This window comes from Babylonia areolata, chromosome 16, assembly GCF_041734735.1.
Source record: "Babylonia areolata isolate BAREFJ2019XMU chromosome 16, ASM4173473v1, whole genome shotgun sequence".
Lineage (NCBI taxonomy): Eukaryota > Metazoa > Mollusca > Gastropoda > Neogastropoda > Buccinidae > Babylonia > Babylonia areolata.
The window spans coordinates 28,922,885-28,927,884 of record NC_134891.1 but is presented as its reverse complement, the minus strand read 5'-3'; the positions used below and the strand labels follow the sequence as shown (position 1 = coordinate 28,927,884).

The 5,000-nt window shown below is 44.4% G+C and overlaps 1 long non-coding RNA gene across 1 annotated transcript in view; it reads left to right on the top strand.

Moving 5' to 3' along the window:
- Window positions 1-5,000, top strand: part of LOC143290971 (uncharacterized) — a 50,082-nt gene that overhangs the window by 34,360 nt on the left and 10,722 nt on the right. The window lies entirely within an intron of this gene.

The window sequence follows — 5,000 nt, the reverse complement described above, 5'->3', positions numbered from 1 at the left end:
TTGACACGGTCGATTCAATTTCTCTTTTATGTTCATTCTAGTTTTATAGTTTAAAGTTGATATGAAATTTGAGTATTTTGTTAAACTAATAACATGTAGAGCCAAGTACAAGTACTTCTAAACGTCGTATGAAGTGAAAAGGACTTCATTTTGAGAAATGTCAAGACTGGAATTTTTTTTACGTTTCATCAATTCAAGGGTATTAACTCTCATGGTTTATTATTTTTCACTGTGAATTCCGACTGATTCTGTGGATATTTTTATGGCAGTTTGGGGCATAATCCAGTAAGTGATGAGGCGTTCACAAACCTTTCTCTGAATAAATATTTAACGGTCTCCTTCTCCAACTTTCCATCACATGTTGTCGTGTATTGTCGATTGAATATAGGATTGAACGGGCAGGTCAACAACTTGAAACAAAATGGCGTCGTTTGCGTTCGCGAAGAATATGAGCACGCGTTTTGAATATATATAAATATGTGTACGCAACTGATTTTTGCCCATGACCTTCAGGGCTCAGCCAATAGATCTATAAAGTCCACTCGTCGTATTGATTTTAGTATTTTCCGAAAAAGACCACTTGGGCGAATGAACACAGTGAAAGCCCTGTACGCTGAGAGTAAAACACACAAGCTTTTTATGTATTGAGTATAATTTCAAAATGTAATGTTTAAGATGAGAAAGATCAGTTAAAGCAAATTAAGCCCCCTAGCATTACTTACAGATTAATTTCCCTTTTTTACTATCTGCACCAAAGACATGCAAAATAAATATAACTTCCATGCTTAGCAAAAGAAGTTCCTGTTTAAACAAACAAACAAAAAAAAGACTGCTCTTGTTTTTGTGTCAGAATGTCAGATCAAAGTGCCAAGTTTAGAGAATAAAAAATATATATATAAATATAACAGTAAATTCAGTTTGCATATAATTTGGCTTCTTTTTTATTTATTTATTTTTTTTTTTTTTTTTTTTTTGTGCCCATCCCAGAGGTGCAATATTGCTTTAAACCAGATGACTAGAAAGAACTGAATTTTTCCTCTTTTTTTATGCAAAATTTGGTGTCAACTGACAAAGTATTTGCAAAGAAAATGGCAATGTTAAAGTTTACCACAGACAAACACACACACACACACACACACACACACACCTCCTCCTTCCCTGCCCTGCACGCTGATATTTTCTTTGCGTGCGGACATCTGTTGCTGATGCACCATCATTGATCTGTCGATTTCAGTCCCGGCATGGTCATTTTTCTCGTTGCGTGGAACGTCATACATTCCCCCTGCCCCGTTCACCCTGTCTCTGTCTGTCTGTCTGTCTGTCTCTCCATCTCTGTCTGTCTGTCTCTCTGTCCCTCCGTATCTCTCATTCACGTTATCTTTCACACACTTGCTGTTTGAATCCAGACTGTTTTCGAGGTGAAGCATCTCTCTATCTGTCTGTCTTTCTGTCTGTCTGTCTCTCACTCTTTCCCTGTCTGTCTGACTGTCTGTCTCTTTTTCTCTCTGCCTGTCTCTCTCTCACTCACTTACGTGATCTTTCATACACTTGCTGTTTGAATCCAGACTTTGTTTTCGAGGTGAAGCATCTCTCTGTCTCTGTCTGTCTGTCTGTCTGTCTGTCTCTCTCTCTCTCTCTCTCTCTCTGTCTCTGTCTCTCTTTGTCTCTCTGTCTCTCTCACTCACTTTATCTTTCACACACTTGCTGTGTTTTTGAGTTGAAGCATTTCTCTCTGTCTCTGTCTCTCATTGTCTCTCTCTGTATGTCTGTCCAGTATTTCACAAGAACATAGTCATATACACATTTTTGTTTGTTGGTAATATAATACTGAATTACTAAAACAATACCTGAAGTAGGGAGAAATGGATGAGCACCACACACACGCACGCACACACACACGTACAAACACACACACACATGCATATACGCGCGCACAAACACACACACACACACACACACACACACACACACACGCTCTCACTTGAGAACGAAGCAACAACAACGGCAACAGATGGAATGTGTGTGTGTGTGTGTGTGGAGGGGTTGGGGTGCGCTGGGGGAGAGGGGGGGGGTAGCAGGGTGTGTGTGGGGGAGGGGGTGGAACGCGGGGGAGGGGGAGGTGGGGCGACAGTAATATTCTTTTCCCAAGTTTATCCGATTTCCACATAACAGCGCCATTACGGCTCAGTCTGACATCGACTGGACGAACAGTTCTTTCGCATTCTGGGGGAGAAGAAGAAGAAGAAGAAGAAGAAGAAGAAGAAGACCCCTACCCTTCCCCCCCTCCCCCCTATCCCCCGAAAAAAAAGCCATTCCCATTATTATATTTTATTTTACTTCACTTTTTTTTTTTTAAAGAATGAAATGCCAAAACCATTCTTCCAACAGAAGCTCCTCACCAGCTGTCATTTGTTAAGAATTTTTTTTTTAAAAGGTAATACACTACCCCGACCCCCCCCCCCCCCCCACCCGACCCCCTCTTACGCCCCCCACCCCCCTACCACCCTCCCCCCAGACAGGAAGATGGAATGGCATGGCATTGCTGAAAATGTCTTTCGACCATATCCGCAACTGTGTAAAGAACTGGGAGGGGGGGGGGGTGTATGTGTTATAATGACTCCTTTTTATTTGGTAACTTCGAGCATTATGTCAAAAAGAAAAGTTTGGGAGGTTTTTGGGTGGGTTTATTTGTTTTGTTTTGTGTGTGTGTGTGTGTGTGTGTGTGTGTGTGTTGTGGTGTGTGTGTGTGTTTGTGTGTGTGTTGTGGTGTGTGTGTGTGTGTGTATGCGTGTGTGTGTGTGTGTGTTGTGTGTGTGTGTTGTGGTGTGTGTGTGTGTGTGGGTGTGTGTTGTGTTGTTGTTGTTGTTGTTGTTGTTGTTGTTGTGTGTGTGTGTGTGTGTGTGTGTGTCTGTGTGTGTGTGTGTGTGACATACAGACAGACAGACAGACACACAGACAGACAGTCAGACAGACAGAGTAGACATACCTACGAATGTTCTTGTTTCCAAAGCCCACTGAAAGCTGACATGGATTACAGGGTCTTTAACGTGGGTGTTTATCTTCTGCTTGCGTGTGCACACGAAGGGGGTTAATGCACTACTATTTTGTATTTGTATTTATATTTCTTTTTTATCACAACAGATTTCTCTGTGTTCAATTTGGGCTGCTCTCCCCAGGGAGAGCGCGTCGCTAAACTACAGCGCCACCCTTTTTTTGTATTTTTTCCTGCGTGTAGTTTTATTTGCTTTTTCCTATCGAAGTGGATTTTTCTACAGTATTTTTCCAACAAACAACCTCTTTGTTGCCGTGGGTTCTTTCACGTGCGCTTAGTGCATGCTGCACACGGGACCTCGGTTTATCGTCTCATCCGAATGACTAGCGTCCAGACCCCCCACTCACGGTCTAATGGAGGGGGGGGGAAATATCTGCGACTGAGCCGTGATTCGAACCATCGCGCTCAGATTCTCTCGCTCCCTTGGCGGACGCGTTACCTCTAGGCCATCACTCCACATATGTTGACCTAGGTGATCGGTAAAATCTTCACCCTTAAACCCACCAGATGCAGCGGGGATCGAACTCAGGAAACTAGGTCGAGAAATCAGACCATTGTTTTGACCACCATACCCGTCCCTCCCCCCAAAACAGACGATGATCGCCCCCCCCCCCCACCCCCACCCCCTTCCCTCGTATCCTCCTCCCCCTACTCACAATTTACATGTGGAGTGATGGCCTAAAGGTAACGCGTCCGCCTAGGAAGCGAGAGAATCTGAGCGCGCTGGTTCGAATCACGGTTCAGCCGCCGATATTTTCTCCCCCTCCACTAGACCTTGAGTGGTGGTCTGGACGCTAGTCATTCGGATGAGACGATAAACCGAGGTCCCGTGTGCAGCATGCACTGAACGCACGTAAAAGAAACCACGGCAACAAAAGGGTTGTTCCTAGCAAAATTCTGTAGAAAAATCCACATCGATAGGAAAAAGAAATAAAACTGCATGCGGGAATTTTTTTTTTTTTAAAGGGTGGCGCTGTAGTGTAGCGACGCGCTCTCCCTGGGGAGAGTTGCCCGAATTTCACACAGAGAAATCTGTTGTGATAAAAAGAAATACAAATACAAATACAAATTGCTCCTTTCAAGCACGTTTGACTGAACTAGCTTTCACGGCAGACTGCGTCGCAGTATTCCGGTCGTCTGTGGCGATTTTCATTCATTCTTTTTTTTTTTTTTTAAATCAGGAGATCGACAGGAATCAGTGATGCAGAACGTGTTGAAAGCGCTGGCGATGCGCGCGTGTGATTGCAAGTGCTCTTGCTGTTAAAAGTGATCGTGAAACATGTATGGCTGTAGAGGTTTAGAGTCTGTTCATAAAATCACGCTCGTCGGCGAGAGTTACGTGCATCCGTCAACACACACAATAAGGAGAGGTGAGGTGTGGGGGTGTGGGGTGATGGAGTCTCCAGTCGGACCAACGGATGATTAGGCACGCAGGCTTATCTGTCGGTGTGTGTCCTCATATGGGAGAAGAGACCGATTCTGGATGCACAGCACTTCCCACAAGTATTGCAAGGGAAAACGTCTCCAGAAGTTGAGCCTTGCTTCCTTCGCTCACGCTTCTCCTTAATGGCCAGCGTTCTCTTGTTTTCAAACGTTTTCACGCCACAAGAGCACAACATCCTCCAGCGAGAGCGGTCAAGGGCATCAGTTTCTCAGGAAGCGATGTCTATGTCACAGGCTTTGAGGTTTGTCTTCAAGGTGTACTTGAAGTGCTTGCAGGGTCTTCCAAGTTCACGGTGGCCTTCCTTCAGCTGGCCATGCAAAAGTATGTTCGGGATCCTGAGAATCTGTCAACTAAAGTTTTGTCTTGTCCATTGCGTTGTCATTACACAAGACGTATCACATCAAGAGTAGGTGTCTTAGACTAAACGCCTGGGTGAGCACAGGTTTGAATGAAGCCCCATGCGGTGTGATTATGGGCATCAATCGGTTCTCTGCTACAAGGATG